Raw genomic sequence first — 19,875 nt, forward strand, 5'->3', positions numbered from 1 at the left:
ACCCCTGACAGTTAAGTCCAGTCATGAACAACTCTGGTGTTGCAACGCTCATCTCGCTTTACTGGGTGAGGGAGCCGACGTTTGTCCGCAGACAGCTTCCGGGTCATGTGGCCAGCATGACTAAGCCGCTTCTGGCAAACCAGAGCAGTGCATGGAAACGCTGTTTACCTTCCCGCCGGAGCGCTACCTATTTATCTACTTTGACGTGCTTTCGAACTGCTATGTTGGCAGGAGCTGGGATTGAGCAATGGGAGCTCAGCCCATCATGGGGATTCGAACTGCCGACCTTCCGATCAGCAAGCCTAGGCTCAGTGGTTTAGACCACAGCGCCACCTGCGTCCCAAAGTGTAGTTTAATGCCACCCATAATTTGAAAAGATTCTGAGTGAAGAAGTACCTTCATTGGATGACCCTGAGTCATAGCATTAAGAAAGAAGCAGAAAAAACCTGTCTACCTATTGTCTCCACCCTGTGGCCTTTAGCTCTAGACATGTCTAATGTGTTTATTTTGGGTGTGCGTAAGCAATCCTTGTTTCTCACCTGCCCTACTCCAGGTGATTCCACTCAAACTGTAGGCCATTCAAAGGGGAAATTTGACCCAGTCAGACATGCTGAGATTTAGGACTCTGTCTGCACTTCCTCTTGTCCTGAGCCTAGAAAGCATGGGTCTGAGCTTTTCTCCATATGCCCCATGCTTTTGAGGCATGGGCCCAAGTGATTCTACCTTTACCCCACTGCTTTTCCCCAGTAAACCCACACTTTAGCACTAAATCAGAACATACAGCCTGTCAGCTTCGCCTTTGAACCGGTGCCAACAACTGGGCTCAACCTCTTCAGCCCCGACTGGGAAAGCACTTTGAGAGACCTTCCACTGCAGGGAAGCAGGTCTAAGTGCAATGGACTCACAGCTTTGAGCTGTGAGCACCAAAGTCAGCAGAGCACAGCAGAGTATGAACTACACAAACGACGCATAACTTCTTTATTCTGTAAACAGCTACTGCAAACTAAAATAAACTAAAGACTAACGACTATCGGAGGCTACAGTGGTGCCTCGCTAGACGAAATTAATCCGTTCCGCGATTCTCTTCGTCTAGCGGTTTTTTCGTCTTGCGAAGCAAGCCCATTGACAGCTTAGCGGATTAGTACTAGAGCTGTCAAGCGGCTTCCAGCGATCAGCTGTTAAGCGGCTTATCAGCGGAACAGCTGATAAGCGGCTTAGCGGCTTAGGAAAAGGGCAAAAAAAGCAAAAAAAAACCGCTGGGGGACGCCAGATTTTTTCGTCTTGTGAAGCAACCCCTAGGGAAATTCGTTTTGCGAAGCGCCTCCAAAACAGAAAAACCCTTTCGTCTAGCGGGTTTTTCGTCTTGCGAGGCGTTCGTCTTGCGGGGCACCACTGTACTGTGCTGCATGAGTGTTACAGTTGCTTAAGCAGTCATCTTATCTCTACACAGATAACACTCAGACTTTTTAGCAGAGTCAGGCTGGAGCGGAAGAAGCGATGAGCAGATTCCGCCCCCTCCTTTCTGAAAACATTGTCAGTAGATTCTTGCAGTGGGAGGGGTGAAATATCCACACAGCCATCTGTGGAAAACCTGATTGATGTTTGTCTTGATTCAGCGCTAAAACGCTGGTTTTCCAGGATGAAAGTGGTAAGGCAAATGGAAATGTGGAAGAGCCTCAACTTGCCCAAGGGCAAGAGATGATATACCAGTTATGGGGATCCATCTTCAAAGGGCCAGTTTTTAGTCTGGTTAACCTTCTGGGGGCCACATGTCAGAGGTGCGCAGGACATGTCAGAGGTGCGCAGGACCAGAGAGAAAAATGGGCAGAATAACAAATGTAAATTTTACATTTATATTTTAGATCCTTTTTACACACACACACACTGCACTCACTGTCCTCTCTATCCCCCATCCAATAATAATAATAATAATAATAATAATAATAATAATAATAATAATTTATTATTTATACCCCGCCCATCAGGCTGGGCCTCCCCAGCCACTCTGGGCGGCTTCCATAGAAAGCAAAAATACAATAAAATATCACACGTTAAAAACTTCCCTGAACAGGGCTGCCTTAAGATGTCTTCTGAATGTCAGATAGTTGTTTATCGCTTTGACATCTGCTGGAAGGGCGTTCCACAGGGCGGGCGCCACTACCGAGAAGGCCCTCTGCCTGGTTCCCTGTAGCTTTACTTCTCGCAATGAGGGAACCGCCAGAAGGCCCTCGGCGCTGGACCTCAGCGTCCGGGCAGAATGATGGGGGTGGAGACGCTCCTTCAGGTATACTGGACCGAGGCCGTTTAGGGCTTTAAAGGTCAGCACCAACACTTTGAATTGTGCTCGGAAACGTACTGGGAGCCAATGTAGGTCTTTCAAGACCGGTGTTATATGGTCTCGGCGGCCGCCCCCAGTCACCAGTCTAGCTGCCGCATTCTGGATTAGTTGTAGTTTCCGAGTCACCTTCAAAGGTAGCCCCACATAAAGTGCATTGCAGTAGTCCAAGCGGGAGATAACCAGAGCATGCACCACTCTGGCGAGGCAGTCCACAGGCAGGTGGGGTCTCAGCCTGCGTACCAGATGGAGCTGGTAGACAGCTGCCCTGGACACAGATTTGACCTGTGCCTCCATGGACAGCTGTGAATCCAAAATGACTTCCAGGCTGCGCACCTGGTCCTTCAGGGGCACAGTTACCCCATTCAGGACCAGGGAATCCTCCACACCTGCCCACCTCCTGTCCCCCAAAAACAGCACTTCTGTCTTGTCAGGATTCAACCTCAATCTGTTAGCCGCCATCCATCCTCCAACCGCCTCCAGACACTCACACAGGACCTTCACCACCTTCACTGGTTCTGATTTAAAAGAGAGGTAGAGCTGGGTATCATCCGCATACTGATGAACACCCAGCCCAAACCTCCTGATGATCTCTCCCAGCGGCTGCATGTAAATGTTGAAAAGCATGAGGGAGAGGACAGAACCCTGAGGCACCCCACAAGTGAGAGCCCAGGGGTCTGAACACTCATCCCCCACCACCACTCTCTGAACACGGCCCAGGAGGAAGGAGCGGAACCACTGTATGACAGTGCCCCTAGCTCCCAGCCCCTCAAGACAGTCCAGAAGGATGTTATGGTCGATGGTCGATGGTATCAAATGCCGCTGAGAGATCCAGCAGAAAGTAGTATTATCAGAATTCCATGAAACATCCCATGCAGGACAAAACACTCAAGGAGACTGCAAAGAGGAGTTGGTGAGGATGAGGTCTGGAAGGAAGTGTGGGAGTTTTTGTTTCTCTAGAATGCATCTCAGAAAGTTGGAATCATAAAGGTATCTAAGTATCAGGTGACAGAGACAGATAACTAGGGATGGATGATGGATGGATGATCTGTGTGGCCCAAAAAGGTTTGGGGTTTTTTCAAAATAAGAAGCAAACACAACATTTCTTTTTCTTTCAAATGCAGAAGCTTTAATGGAGTGCGTGAAAACATTTGCCTGGTGAGCAAATGTCAAAGGGAACAAAAATAAAATATTTTACTCTCAAAGCAAAGGAATCCAAAGGCAGACATGGGTTTAACAGGACAGCTGAGGCATCAATAAAGCTTGGGCGTCCTTCACAATAGTTAAACATACAGAAAACCAAAGAAGGAAATAACATTTCATGTCATTGAAATTCCCATTTGGATTACATTAATCAAGGTCAAGAGAAAACGTCTAAGCAGCAGATCTACAATCTAGCATAGAGATGGACACAAGCACCAGGAATGCTGAGCAGCCACAGATCCAGATGACAGTGTTGTGGATTGAGGGGGCTCAGCATTGATGACACCCAGACCCATCATATCATCATCAGCCATGAATCCATATTGTAATTTTTCAGGTACCATTTTTAAAAATTATATCCTGTTCCTGTGACTTTGAGCTTAACAGGGAGAACCGCACACCTTGGCAACGGACACTCGGCGGGAAGGTTGGCACAGACCCAAGCGGCCGTATAAGCTTCCGCCGGAGCCCCCACCGCAGGCGGTGTGTCCCCCCACTTTAACTGGCTCGCAAGTGGCAGCAAGGATTGCTCCTGGGATGACCACACATATGGGAGACGGCTGGATGACCATTTCAGATGGTGGTAACTGATTGAGGCAGCCAACATTGGCTCCAGATGTTATACCGAGGCTACTCGATGACACTCCGCCCCCGTAGGATGACAAGCCCCCACAGGGTGAACACAGTGAGCCCAGACCATCAACCGGGTAGCTGACACAAGATGGGGCACAGGATGAGACACAGCAGGGCTGGCAAGACATCTTGGAGTGATGGAGCTGGGTCTGAAATGACAAGTGACAGGCAAGAGTTAGTGGGAGAAATCAGTTACAGATAGGTAGCCGTGTTGGTCTGCCATAGTCAAAACAAAAAAAATTCCTTCCAGTAGCACCTTAAAGACCAACTAAGTCAGTTCTTGGTATGAGCTTTCGTGTGCATGCACACTTCTTCAGATACACTTTTTTTGGGGAGAAATCAGCTGAGGAAGGGGATGCTGAAGGAGCACTTGTGCAACAATGGGGGACGTTGAAGCAGAGGGGGGAGACCATGTTAAAAGGAAAATTACAGAGGCTAGTGCTTTGTGGAAGAGCTGGTACCTGCCTTTGTGGATGAGATGCACTATATTAGGAGTGACCAACATGGTGTCCTCTAGATGTTGTTGGCATGCAACTCCCACCAGCCCCAGCTAATGTTGCCAAAGTTTCAGAATGATCAGAGTTGAAGTCCACGATGTTTAGTGGACACTGCATTGGGTATCTCTGCTCTTGACTCTCATTAGGTATCTCTTACAAAATACAGCTTACAAATGGCATAGAATGATGCAATATCTAAGGCAGCCTTTCTCAACCTGTGGGTCCCCAGATCTTGTTGGACTACAACTTCCATCACCCCTAGCTAGCAAGGCCAGAGCTCAGGGATGATGGGAGTTGTACTCCAACATCATCTGGGGACCCACAGGTTGAGAACCGCTGATCTAAGTTATGTAGGGTGCAGGAAAGAAAAAAGGTGACCACAGCAAATAATCAAATAATAAAGAGGGACAGGCCATAGCTCAATGGTAGAGCATCTTCCTTGCACAAAGGAGTTCACAAGTTCAATCCCTGGCATGTCCTGGTAGGGCTGGGAGAGACTCCCGCCTGAAAACCTGTTCATCCCTGTTCACAGTGCTGACCAAGATGGACCAAAAGCCTGAATCAGTTTAAGGCATCTTTCTAATCACTAGAAAGAAAGACTTGCTAATGGTGTGGGGGTGCCATTGTGGGAAAATTAAAAAGGATATCCACCTGCCCTGTGTTACAGTCAAGAAAGGAGTTTGGAGCAGAGGTTCAAAGTCCCTCTCAGCTGTATTAGTCCAGTGAGTGGGTGTCCCCCACCTAAAATGTAGGTTTGGCTTCCTGAATTTTGAAACCAAATAATACATGGTAGCATCTTAAAGGGCTATTCAGTCCAGAGTCTAAAATGATCTAACTGGTTCATTTGGATGCTCCTGCATTGCAGGCCTGAACGTAAAGTCCATCAACAGTATGCACATTTCTCAAGGCCTCCCCAAACCTGGAGTTTTCCATGGTCAGCATGTCAGAACATCAGAGGCTGCTTTCAACTGAGTTAGACCCATAATCTATCTCAGAGTTTCTCAAACTTGGGTATCCTGATGTTTTTGGACTGCAACTCCCATCACCCCTAACTAGCAGGACTTGATGGAAAGTGTAGTCCAAAATAGGGTTGCCATATGTCCAGAATTTCCCAGACATAGCTGGTATTCAGACCTTGTAAACAGCATCTGGGCGATTTTAATTAAAAATAGCTCCAAAACTCATGTTTTGTTTTCTTTTTGAAAGAAAAGTTCAACAGCGTTGCCAAAAGCAGCTCAACAGCTTTTCTGTCCATATTTTCACTTTTTAAATATGGCAACTGTCAGAGCCACCCGAGGTCCCAGCTCACAAGAGACCAAAATCCAGTCCAAGTTATATACAAAAGGTTTTATTGAAGAACATTGTTGTCGTTACATCCAAGCTCCGTGGCTCAGCATCTGTTACCCTTAGATGTTAGAAGTCCCCTCTGAGTCAGTCCCGCCCCTGCACCAGCTTAAGAGGCTTGTACTGCTCCACCTTTTCCTCTCCTTCCTTTTCCGCAGGGTCTTCCTGCCCCCCGTGCTCCCTCCCTCCGGGACTCCCCCGAGGCTGAGTCTTCTGACGCCTGCTCCCCCCTCCTTCGTGCTTTGGGACCAGGCTCCTCCTCAGGGCTCTCCTCATTTCCGCGCGCCTCCACATTTGAACTTGGCGCGCGTACGTTGCCTCTGACCTTCCTTTCGACCGTTACGCTACTCTCGGTACTACACTCCTCCCCTTCCGGCAGGACGTTCTGCTCCGAACTCCTTCCCCTCTCTGCTCCCTGTTCTGCTCCTTCTGACACACTGGTAACTCCACCCCCTTCACTCCGTTCCGACGGAGAGGCCGGTCCCGATCTCCAACCCCCACTGGGGATTCCCTCTTCGTTCCCCTGCTTCTGACTGCTTCCCTCTCTACTGCCCCTTGGCCTGACCAGGGGGGCTCCCTTTTGGGAATCCTCGGATTCACTTGACGGACTCACTGACAACCTCGGGTCGTCGTCGTCCTCTTCCTCGTCGCCCTGGGACCCCTCCCCCTCGCTCTCTGTCCCTGAAACCCTGACAGCAACCTTAGTCCAAAAGCAGATGGAAACATGAGTTTGGGAAACTCTGGTCTATCTAGTTTAAGATTATCCACACTGAGTGGCAGCGGATCTCAAAGTTTTTGGAAAGGGTGGCACAAAATAGAGGGGGGAGACAAGAACACAGTTAGATCAGACTTACCTAGTCGCTGAAAAGTCAGGAGGAGTTGAAAGGTGCTAGTGAAAGACTGAAGAGTTGTGATAGCTTTTATACTGTTGTATGTGGATCAAACCTGCTGCATTGGATATCCTCCTTTTGCCCAAGGGAAGATTTTAGCTAATTTGACTTTAGTCACGAATGTCCACCCATGCCTTATGGCAGCTAATCTGATTAATATGTTTAAACCTGCAGTCTTCTTTCATTTGAGAAAATTACAGGCCTCAATGGGGCTGTCTACTACTTCCTACAAAACTGGGTTGCCTCTTCCACCATGTATTTCTGGAAGTTAATGTCCTCAGTGTCCAGGTCCCTTGAGCAACATCTTGCTATCCAGGGTCAACAACTTGTGGGCAGGGATGCCAACTTGAATAAAATATTATGGGGGGCATAATAAAATACAGTCATACCTCGGGATAAATACGCTTCAGGTTGAGCGCTTTCTGGTTGCGCTCTGCGGTGACCCGGATGTAATGGAGTGTGTTACTTCTGGGTTTCACCACTCGCGCATGCGCAGACGGTCAAAATGACGTCACACGTATGCGCGGAAGCTGCGAAACGTGACCCGCTCAGATGTGCTGCTGCATCTTATGTTATGTTCAGGATGTGAACATCCAGAATGGATCCCGTTCGCATCCCGAGGTACCACTGTATTATGGAAATGGTAACTGTGCAGATATGGTCTACAAGGCATTGAGATTGAAGGATTTTAGTCCCACAGCCGCTGCTACCGCCACCCTCCTGCACCTTACATTTACAGCATCATCATACCACATGAAACAATCATGGCTTCCCCCAAAGGATCCTGGGAGCCTCAGTTTCTTAAGCATGCTGGGTGTTGCTAGGAGATTCCCATACCCTCCAACATTTCTCCAACGAAAACAGGGACACCCCGTTCCATAATGATAATCTGACTATTTATACGTCACACATCTTACTGGGTTGCCACAGCTACTTTGGACTGCTTCCAACATACATAAAAACATAATGAAACATTAAGCATTAAAAAAAAAACCCTTCCCTATACAGGATTGCCTTCAGACAGCTCGGAGGTCGGATAACTCCATACCCCCCAACATTTCTCCAATGAAAAATACGGACATCATAAGGAAAAGTGGGACATTCCGGGATCCATCAGAAACAGGGACAGCTTCTCTAAAACAGGGTCATCCCTGGAAAATAGGGACACTTGGAGGGTCTGGATTCCCTTATTCCCCTCCCAGGCCTACAATCTCCAGAGTTCACTGGCAAGAGGGATTGCTTGTTAAACTACTCTGGGAATTTGTAGCTCTGGGAGGGGGCACAGGGTCTCCTAATTACTCTCATCATCCTTAACAAACTGCAGCTCCCATAATTCTTTGGGGGAAGCCATGACTGTTTAAAGTGGCGTCCAAGTATGGTAAACATTTGGTGTGGATGTCACCTGAAGATATAATAGGTTCCTCTGTTCATATTGATGCTCTGTAGGGATGCGGGTGACGCTGTGGTCTAAACCACTGAGCCTCTGCCGAAACAACCCTGGTGATCAATGGGGCGACAAATGTCGCAGTCAGATCGCCCATTATACAAAGATGTATAAAACAGAACAGAAGATTTGCTGGAGATGTAAAGAAAAGGAAGGGACCTTTTACCACATGTGGTGGGAATGTAAAATTGTAAAAAATTATTGGGGAATGATTTATAACGAATTGAAAAAAATGTTTAAAATAGCATTTGTAAAGAAACCAAAAGCTTTTCTGTTGGGTGTTTTAGGACAAAATGTGAAGAAAGAATTGAGAACACTGTTTATGTATGTGACAACAGCAGCAAGAATTTTAATAGCACAAAACTGGAAGAAGGGAGAAATACTATCCAAAGAACAATGGCATGAAAAGTTGATGGAATATGCAGAATTACCAAAATTGACAGACAAACTGCGTGACTTTTGAAAAGAATGGGAACCTTTTGTAACATATTTGCAGAAACAATGTAAAAGTATGGATTCTTTGGCAGGATTTAAATAAACATATATAATGTAATTAGAGAGAACAAGAAAGATAACAATGTGATAATATACTACTATATATAAGCAGCAGAATGCAGCAAGTGCTTTAACAAACCAAAAAAGGAAATGGAGGGAAACCAAGGGGGAGAGGACCCCTGACCATTAGGTCCAGTCGTGGCCGACTCTGGTGTTGCGACGCTCATCTCGCTTTATTGGCCAAGGGAGCTGGCGTACACATTCCGGGTCATGTGGCCAGCATGACTAAGCCGCTTCTGTTGAACCAGAACAATGCACGGAAACTCCGTTTACCTTCCTGCCAGAACGGTACCTATTTATCTACTTGCACTTCGTGCTTTCGAAGTGCTAGGTTGGCAGGAGCAGGGACTGAGCAACAGGAGCTCACCCCGTCACGGGGATTCGAACCGCTGACCTTCCAATCGGCAAGTCCTAGGCTCTGTGGTTTAACTCACAGCACACACACACCCCGAAGGGGGAGAGGAGAATTTACAAAATGATTGTTTGGTTAAGTTGAATGTTTGATATATGTATGAAAACTAATAAAAACTGATTTAAAACAAAAACAAAAACCACTGAGCCTCTTGGTGATCAGAAGGTCACGGTTCAAATCCCTGCAACGGAGTAAGCTCCCATTGCTCTTTCCCAGCTCCTGCCAACCTAGCTGTTCCAAAGCACACCAGTGCAAGTTGATAAATAGGTACCACTGCGGCGGGAAGGTAGAAGGCATTCTGGTTTCCATCATGGTGTCCCATTGAGCCAGAAGCGGTTTAGTCATGCTGGCCAAATGGCCCAACCAGCTGTCTGTGGACAAACGCCAGCTCCCTTGACCTGAAAGCAAGATGAGCACCGTAACCCCATAGTTGCCTGTGACTGGACTTAACTGTTCAGGGGTCCTTTACCTTTACCTTTTTTACCTATTGATGCTCTGCCTCTCCTGCCCAGCCCTGAGATTTTTTTTTTCTCTTCATCCTTTATGGAATGAAGGACCCCAATACAGAGGTGAACCCTGGAGCCCTAATGACGAAGCATGTCTTACACAGCTAACTATAACACACACAAAAACCAGCTGCCTCTTGGTTGCTTTGATCTAACTCTCTGAGAGAGGGAATGCCTTTGGCTATCTATAAGCGGATGGCATTGAGCACAGGGTACTACTTACATTCTATTACTGCACTTTTAATCATCACCGTGGCAAGATAACTGAAAGGTGTGGTTTCATAATAAAACTCTTCTCAAGCATATATATTTTTATATAATGAGGCTTACACCTGCCAACAAGAAAGGATCAATTAATAAACTTAAACTACCAGGAGCAGGTGCTAATGTTTATTTCCCCCCCCGGCCGAATATTGTAAAGAAACTACAGTGGCAAAGATGCTTTAAGTTCTTGGGTGTGGTGCTGATCTTAGCCCGACCACCTGTTCTTAGTTCTAAAGCAACAAGGGAGAAATCCAAAGGAATCTGAGCTTCCCAGAAGCTGCCACTCCTAGAAGACACTCCTACAAGTTTTACAGGGTTTTTTTAGTCAGCAAACAATATTAGAAATCTTAGGGAAGGACGTTCTTGCACGAATAAGATACAGAAAGGAAATTAGGAATGGGACGGTCCCCCAACCCCTGACCATTCCTTCCCCCTGCCCCTAAAAAAAAGTTTAAATTTCTTTAAAATTCAAAATGTATGTGGAATATTATAAATATTTTTTCAGTCTGTGGATCTGGGTGTCACTGTGATCTAAACCACTGAGCTTCTTGGGCTTTCTGATCAGAAGGTCGGCAGTTCGAATCCCCGCAACAGAGTGAGCTCCTGTTGCTCTGTCCCAGCTCCTGCCAACCATTCCCCTATGAGATACATTTGTTAGAAGTTGGTGAGATTTTAGTGATTATAAGTTGGTGAGAAGAGCACATTTCCGGATTTTGTAGCAAAGCAGTGTTCTTCCTTCTTTGAATTGTAATGAAAATAACAGATACATGATTGTTAAACATATTTAAAAATGACTTGATTAAAGGAATGATGCCACAGAAGACAGAATTAGGATTCAAGGTGACCTTGGCAGGATTGAGAACTGGGTCAAAACTAAGCAAATAAATTTCAACATGGACAGATGTACGCTTCAACACATGAACAGGAATAACTAGATACACGAATGTAAGATAGGGGACACCTGGCTTACTAGTCGTAGATGTGAAAAGGATCTAGGAGTCTTAATAGACCACCAGATTAACAAAAGTTGAGAGTGTGATGCAGAAGCAAATTAGCTAATGCTATTCTAGGCTGCATCAACAGAAGTCTAGCATTGAGATCATTCCTTTACACTTGTTTGCCTTGACTAGCATTTTCTATTTGCAGACCATTCATGCAGTTTGGAGTTAGCCATGGTCATTGATTTCAATAGGTCTCCTCTGATTCTGAGTCTACTTCTTCTTCTCAGTCTGTCCCAGGATATAATGGAAGAGTGCGTCTTTGGGGGGGAAGTCAAACCATTGTAGAGTTACAGTGCCTTCTGTGACTGTAGAAACCAATATGGGAGATACATGTTTTGTGGCAGCTGGGGCAGATGAAGGCGTCTGGTTGTGCTGATGCTTGTGTACCATGGTGTTTTTTTCTTTCTGCGCTTCTCCAGCTGGTCATTCCTCCTCCAAGTACACACTGAGTCAAGCAGACGTTGGCAGGTCAGTGGTTTATAAGTTAGATATAACTCACTAGATGCATTTTTTTTAATGGGTGCAAATTCAGTTCCCATTGTCCTCATAAAGGAGAATGGAAGCTAAGGGGCTTCCGGTGTGTTATGGGTTCAGGAAACATAGACAAAGAACACAAACCACCACCTTAAACAACAACAACAACAACAAATTAATGAAAGACACATCAGTGTTGATCTGACTGTAGAAGAATTAGCTTCAGCCAAGGACTATAATATCTGAAATGAGAGGTTGCAAGAGGTTATAATATCATTACCCTATAATAATATGAGGAGACCCTATAATATGCTTGCAGCCTTAGAAAATAACATAGGCCAATGTAGCTTTGATATGTGCAGCAAAGGTGATACTCAGCTGTGATTCAGACGCGACTTCCTTTTTCTAAGAAACTGTATAAAAGCACATGGCACAGGACACCGATCTCATCAGACTCAAGCACCTTCTCTCTGTCTTCTGCTACTGCTCTTGGTAAGTACTTTTCATTCATTCTAATGTGTGGGTGAAATAATGAAATCACTAACCATGATGGCTATTCTCTGCTCCCGTGGTTGGAAGCTGAATGCTTCTGAATGCCAATCGCTGGAATCCTCAGGAGGGGAGAGTTGCTCTCATGCTCTGGTTCTGCTTTTGGGTTTTCCTGAAGATGCATCTAGCTAGTTGGTGATTGTGAGAACAGGATGTTGGGCCATTTGCTGACCCAGCACATTTTTCTTACGTTCCTAAATATCAGATTTTGGGTCGAGTGGTGTGAGCCAAGGGGTGGAGGAATCTGTTCATTTTGGTTTCCTCTCAGATTCTCTCTCTCTCTCTCTCTCTCTCTCTCTTTCTCTCTCTCTCTCTGACCTTCCCAGTAACTTTAGTTCCTCGCAGTTTCATACAACTGGCCTGACCTAGCAGGCCTCTCTTATGTCCATTCGTGTTGTATTTCAGAATGTAAAAATTAGGTAAAATTGCCTTTATTTGCAAACTGAAACAAATTTCTTTCTCCATCCCTTGCTAAGAGTAGTTCTGATTCTGCATACCCTCCAAAATTTCTTCTATGAAAATAGGGACATCCAGTGCTTGCTTTCTGTAAAAAATAGGTGCCAGTGCTCACCATGAAGTTGTTACAGTAAGAGCCACAATTTTTAACAAGAGAGAGAAAGAGAGATAGATGTGCCAGTAGTACGTACCCTTGGGGGGGGGAGCACTGAGGACGTCTATTACCATAATAAAAATAATTTTACTATCTAAATCCTACTTGTCTGACTGGGTTTCCCCAGCCCCTCTAGAAGGATACAAATATATACAAAAGCATAATAAAACATTAAACATTTTAAGAAAACGTCCCCATACAGGGATGCCTTCAGATGCCTTTGTCTTGGGGGCTAATATAACTCCATAGCCTCCAACATTTCTCAGATGAAAATAGGGACATCCTAAGGAAAAGCAGGACTTCAGAAACAAGGATGGTTTCTGTACATCCAGGACTGTCTCTGGAAAATAGGGATACCTGCATGGTCTGCACATGTTTGCAGGCTAGTTGCCCCAAAACAGGAAGAGGAAAAGGTATGGTTGACTCGCATCCACAAAGGTGGGTACCAGCTCTTGGTCCATCTTGGTCAGCACTGTGAAAAGGGATGGACAGTAACTCTCCAGGTTTTCAGGCAGGAGTCTCTCCCAGCCCTACCAGGACATGCCAGAGATTGAACTTGTGACCTCGTTTGTGCAAGGAAGATGCTCTACTACTGAGCTACGGCCTGTCCCTCTTTATTATCTGATTATTTGCTGTGGTCACCTTTTTTTTTCCTTTCCTGCACCCTACATACCTTAGATATTGCATTATTCTATGCCATTTGTAAAGTGTTTTTTGCAAGAGATACCTAATGAGAGTCAAGAGCAGAGGTACCTGTGATGGGATAATGAGCTGCTTGTGCGTAAAGCTTGATCCCTCCGGGATTTGGCTGGTCAGCCAACCTGAGTCTCTAACGGAGCCCCCAAAGCATGACTCCGTCAGTCGCTGGTAGAATCTGCAGTTTTAATCTATCTCCTTCTTGTTCCAAAATTTCCCAATATTTCGGCCAATTTGCCTCCATATTGGGTTTTTCCAGAGCCTTAGCTTCCATTGGTGACAACCACCTTGGAGTTTTATTTTCAAGCAAGTCCTTATATCTTATCCAAACATTAAACAGTGCTTTCCTGACAATATGGTTTTTAAACGCTTTATGTGCTTTGACCTTGTCATACCACAAATATGCATGCCACCCAAATGCATTATTGAAACCTTCTAAGTCCAAAATGTGTTTTCAAGAAGCAGCCATTCTCTCAGCCAGCAAAAGGTTGCTGATTCATAGTAAAGCTTCTGGTCTGGCAGGGCAAATCCCCCTCTTTCTTTAGCATTGGTTAAAATCTCAAATTTTATTCGAGGCTTCTTGCCCTGCCAGACAAATCTAGAAATATCTCTCTGCCACTTCTTGAAACAGTCCATCTTGTCCAAAATTTGCAATGTTTGAAACAAATACAACATCCTTGGCAATACATTCATCTTTATCGCAGCAATTCAGCCTAGCAATGATAACTTCAAATTTGACCATATTTCTAAATCCTTTTTCACTTCCATCCAACATTTTTCATAGTTATCTTTAAATAAATTCACATTCTTAGCTGTCATATTAACCCCCAGGTTTCTTAACTTTCTTAACCAATGTTAATCCTGTCTCCTTCTGAAACCTCTCTTTCTCAATCACTGTTAAGTTCTTCTCTAACACCTTAGTTTTCAGCTTATTCAACTTAAATCCCGCAACCTGACCAAATTATTGAATTAATTGCAATACTCTTTTAGTACTGGATTCTGGCTCCTGTAATGTCAAGACTAAATCATCAGCGAATGCTTTCAATTTATACTGTTTGGCTCTGACTTGTATACCTTTAACCAATTGGTCCCTTCTAATCATATTGAGCAAAACCTCCAGGACCGAAATAAAAAGCAATGGGGAGATTGGGCAACCCTGTCATGTTCCTTTCTCTATCTTAAATTCTTCTGTGACTACCTTATTCACAATTAATTTAGCTTTTTGTTCTGAGTAGATTGCACCTATACCGTTTTCAAAACCTTGGCCTACCCCCATTCCCTGTAAGTTTTTCTTCATAAAGCTCCAAGAGATGTTGTCAAAGGCTTTCTCCGCGTCCACAAATATCAAAACTGCTTTGGTATTAATATTCACTTGTAATTTTTCTAAAATATCAATTATATTCCTTGTATTATCTGACAAGTATCTCCCTGGGATAAAGCCCGCCTGATCTTTATGGATTTCTTCTACCAGTACCTTTTTTAATCTTTTAGCCATAATTTCAGCAAAAAAATTGTAATCCACATTGAGCAAAGAAATGGGGTGGTAGTTCTTAAGTTGTGTCTTCTCAGACTCTATTTTCGGTATAAGTGTAATATAGGCTTCTTTCCACGACTCTGGTGCCTTTCCCCCCTCCAATATTTCATTGCAAACTTCCTTGAAAGGCTGTACTAACCATTCTTTCAAAGATCTATAATATCTTGAAGTCAAGCCATCTGGCCCTGGAGATTTGCCCAATTTCATGTTCTGAATAGCTCCTTCCACCTCCTGATCTGTTATTTTATAGTTCAACATTAACTTATTCTCTTGAGAGATTTTTTGGTAGTCCATTTGTTTTGAGAAATCGGTCAATGTCCGTTTCTTTCTGAGTCTCCTGTGTATATAACTGTTTAAAATACTTCTGAAAGCATTTCCTGATCTCCTCAGGATTCTGTATATTCTTTCCCTCCACTTCCAAGTTGGTAATCGTGTTAAGTTTTTGTCTTTTTTTCATTTGCCAAGCCAGCAGTTTCCCACATTTATTAGCCGATTCAAATGTATTTTGTCTCATCTGTTTAATCTTCCATTCTATTTCCTGATTCATCAATTTCATATATTGTACTTGATATAACTTTATCTCTTTCAGAATCTCCTGTGATTTTGGTTTTGCTCTCAGTCTTTTCTCTCCATCCTTTATTTTCTCCAAAATTTTGTCCTTTTTTTCATTTTGAGTTCTCTTCCTAATTGCATTCTGTTGTATCAGAAATCCTCTCATAACTGCTTTACTTGTGTCCCAAATGACTCTTTTTTCAACAGTGGTGCTCATATTTATCTCAAAATAATCTCTCAAGTTTTTGGGGGCCTTTTTAGTCACTTCTTCATTCCTAAACAATGAGTCATTCATCCCCCATCTAAAGGAACCAATTGGTGTTAGTTTCATTTCCATCTTCACCGCATTATGGTCGGAGCAGGTTTTGGGACAAATTTCCACTTTTCTAGTCTCTGGGGCCAGCCCCCTAGTTACCCAAATTTGGTCAATTCTTGTCCATGTCATTTTGGCTTCAGAGAAGAAGGTTCCTTCTCTTCCCAAGGGATTCTTAGTTCTCCAAATGTCAACCATATCAAAAAACGTCTTTGGTAATCTGCCATCTTTTGTTACCACCTGTCTCTGGGCCTTATCCATATTTGTAGACAGCACTCCATTCATATCTCCCATCAAGATCATATTATAATCCAGATAATCCATCAAAGTTTCATGCAACTTCTTGAAAAATTCCGATTTCCCCTCATTTGGTGCATAGATGCCTACTATCAAAAACTTCTCTCCTTGTGATTGAATTTCAGTTGCAACAAATCTTCCTTGGTCATCTTTAAATAGGAATTTCGGTGACAGGCTCTCCTTTACATAAAGTACTACTCCTCTTTTCTTGACTTTATCTGATGAAATAAATTCATGTCCTAATCTTTTGTTACTCAAAATCTTCCGATGTAGCCTTGTCACATGTGTTTCTTGTAGACAAATCAAATCCAATTGTTCTTTTTTTAATAAATGAAAGACTCTCTGCCTTTTTTCCGGGGAGTTCAGTCCATTCACATTCCAGCTTAGTACTTGCAGTGTCATGATGTAATTACTCTGCTTTTCCTCCACCAGCACCCAGTACTTTATCTATGTACTATCCAAAGCTTCTGGCTCTTTTCCAAGTTCTTTCTGCAGATCTTCTTTGTGATTTTCCAAAAACTTGTCTTTCTCCTCAACTGATCTTATTTTTATCTTTCTTCCATTGTAGCGAAAGGATAGGCCTTGGGGGAATTCCCACCTGAAAATGATTTTGTTCCTTCTCAGAAGGGCAACCAAATCTCCAAAGTTGGATCTAAGATCCAAAAGATGTTTCGGTATGTCTTTAAAAATTTCCACTCTTGATTGCAGAATTATCAGAGGATTCTGAAAATGCAGACCCAAGATTTTGTCACTCTCTTTTTTTGATCGGAGGGTGATCAGACAATGCCTTATTTTGATTTTCTTTCCACCTTTTCCTAGTCTGAAGGCCCTCACAATTTTAAATTCTTCTTGTTTCAATTCCGGCTTCCAAAACTCTGCAAATTCCTGTGTCAAAAAGTCTATCAAGGTGCCCTCCTCCAATTCGGGTACAGCTCTAATTCTTAAATTCGTCTGTTTTTCCTTAAGTTCCAACATAGACAGCGTCAATTTATTGTCTTGAATTTCTTTCTGTAGGTCTAGAGCCTTCTCTGTTTCCAATTGTGTTAACTTGAATTCCACAACAGCAGCTTTTTCCTGGTTCAAAGTGGATTCCTGCAACAATTTCTGGATAGATTCTGTATTACTGTTAACCTTTTGTCCCAAACTGTTTAAAGTTTCTGTATTTAAATCAATTTTAGTAGTTGCAGTATCGACTTTCTTGTTTGTCTCCTCGACCCTCTTATTTGTCTCTTCAACCCTCGTACTGAGTTGCACCAAAGTTTCATTAATCTTGGCCAGTGCATTCACTAAGGCATCTTCTGAAGACATTCCACTAGGCTTAGGTTGTGTTGGTACAGTCACAGATGTAGTAGTAAGGCCGGCAGCTGATTGCCTTCGCTGCCCCAAGATCTTCCCAGACCTTGTTGATCTTTCTGGGGGTGGCAAATCTACTTTTTCTTTCCCATCTGCCATAACACTTAAACAATAGAAGAGCCAAGGTCAATCTCAAATACACAGTCTGTTTACCAGTGGAAATTTCCCCTTGTAGCAATTTCTAAAAGTCCCTCTAGGGGGAAACAGTTGCAATAGTCCAAAAAAGAACAAACAAAAAACAAAAAACAGTCCTTTAAAACTCCAACCGAGAAAAATAAACAGTTCTAATTTTTGTTACTTTTTTTTACTTTCCAATTACTTTCTCTCCTTTTTTCAAACAAAGTAAAATAACTGGTCACAATGTATCTCTCTTACTGTCAGCAAACCTTCTATTGCTGCAGTTCAGAAAACGTCAGTCTTTGTCTACCGGCAGACCGTTCCCAAGTTTGAGCCGTGGATTTTAAGCTCTTTCCCTCTCTCTTGCAGGAATACACAGTCCAAAACGTCCCCCTTCCTTCCCTGCTTCCTAGGAAGGAGGTTCGGAATTTTATCGAGTTAGAAATCAGTCCTTTCCAGGCGAAGTTCCATAGCTTTAGCTTAAAGCCTCTTCGCTTTTATCTATTTACAAAAGCGGAAGGCGGACTTCCTGTTTAGACCTCCCCGCTTCAGTATCCAATTACGTCTTTTTTTCCTTCTTTTTAAATAAATCCAATACCCCCTACTCACGGGTAGATGCTTTTTATAGTCGAATTGTCCCAGGAAAAAAGTCAGCGCTCTCCAGCAACGGCTATGTGGCTTAGCTCCGTGAAAGAAGCAGTTGACTCACAGCACCGCGCCACTCGCCCCGCTCCACTCCGAAATCCGTAAACAGGTTTCCTTCCAAATTGGGGGGGCGCAAAGAGTGCCCGCCGAGCCCCACGTTCACAGGCTACACCCGCCTGTGGTTTCTGTAGGGTCCCCGCTTCGCCGTAGCGGTGTAGACTCGATTTCCACAGAGCTGGTCCCTCCAAATCAGAGAGAGTCCGCCATTAGCTGATGGCGCTAACCCGGAAGTCTAATACAGAGCATCTCATCCACAAAGCTCTTCCACAAAGCACTAGCCTCTGTAATTTTCCTTTTACCATGGCCTCTCCCCTCTGCTTCAACATTCCACATTGTTGCACAAGTCTCCAAGGGTGGACTTCAGCATCCCCTTCCTCAACTGATTTCTTCCACTAACTCTTCCCTGTCACTTGTCATTTCAGACCCAGCTCCATCACTCCAAGATGTCTTGCCAGCCCTGCTGTGTCTCATCCTGTGCCCCATCTTGTGTCAGCTACCCGGTCGCTGGTCTGGGCTCACTGTGTTCACCCTGTGGGGGCGTGTCATCCTACGGGGGCGGAGTGTCATCAAGTAGCCTCGGTATAACATCTGGAGCCAATGTTGGCTGCCTCAATCAGTTACCACCATGTGAAGTAGTCATCCAGCCGCCTCCCATGAGTGTGGTCATCCCAGGAGCAATCCTTGCTGCCACTTGCGAGCCACTTAGAGTGGGGGGATACACCGCCTGCGGTGGGGGCTCCGGCGGAAGCTCATACGGCCGTTTGGGTCTGTGCCAACCCCGTGGAATTGCCAAGGTGTGCGGTTCTCCCTGTTAAGATCAAAGTCAATCTCCACAGCAACAGAAGAATTTGGAAAAGAAAATGGTACCTGGAAACTCCTAATACGCCTTCATGGCTGCTGCTGATGTCATAGGCCTGGGTGTCATCAGTGCTGAGCCCCCTCAATCCACAACTCTGATAACTGGATCTGTGGTTGCTCAGCATTCCTGATGCTTGTGTCCATCTCTATGCTAGATTGTAGATCTGCTGCTTTGACTTCTCAGCTTTTCCTCCTGCGCTTTTACTTAACTCAAAGTACAAAACAAAAAACTCCAAAGGCATTAAGTAATATCTCCTTCTTTGGTTCTCTGTATGTTCAACTATTCTGAAGGATGCCCAAGTTTTTTGATGCCTCAACTGTCCTGCTAAACTCATGCCAATCGCTTTGTGCTGTTATCTTTCAGAGTAAAATATTTTTGTTCCCTTTGACATTTGCTCACCAGGCAAGTGTTTTCACATGCTGCTTTTTTCATTCATTAAAGCTTACCTGCCTGCATTTGAAAGAGAGAAAAACCCTGTTGTGTTTGCTTCTCATTGGGTTTTGGGGAGGAGGACTTTTTTGGGTCTGCACTGAATATCCATCTCATTCAGTAGCTGATGGATGCCCCAGAGAAACTGCTGGGCAAGGTGTATGACCATCAACCATCCCTATCTGTGTCTGTCACCCAATACTTAAATGTATGCTTCTCTATGTATGTGTAGCTTCTAATTTTCTTAGATATAGTATAGGGGAGAGAAATTCAAGTGTAATGATCAAACATGACCCTCTGGAC

At 44.3% G+C, this 19,875-nt stretch overlaps 2 long non-coding RNA genes across 2 annotated transcripts; one reads left to right on the plus strand and one right to left on the minus strand.

Moving 5' to 3' along the window:
* Positions 1–3,437: 3,437 nt before the first annotated feature.
* LOC310833077 lies at positions 3,438–6,899 on the minus strand. The gene is made up of 2 exons (XR_014558547.1): positions 6,867–6,899; positions 3,438–4,320 (listed from the first exon to the last, which is right to left on the minus strand). It is a non-coding gene; the product is annotated as an uncharacterized lncRNA (long non-coding RNA).
* A 4,343-nt stretch (positions 6,900–11,242) lies between these two features.
* LOC310833117 lies at positions 11,243–19,615 on the plus strand. Its single transcript, XR_014558569.1, has 2 exons — positions 11,243–12,050; positions 18,707–19,615. It is a non-coding gene; the product is annotated as an uncharacterized lncRNA (long non-coding RNA).
* The last annotated feature ends 260 nt before the right edge of the window (positions 19,616–19,875 follow it).

Source organism: Podarcis gaigeae (genome assembly GCF_964106915.1).
Source record: "Podarcis gaigeae genome assembly, chromosome: 16".
NCBI lineage: Eukaryota > Metazoa > Chordata > Lepidosauria > Squamata > Lacertidae > Podarcis > Podarcis gaigeae.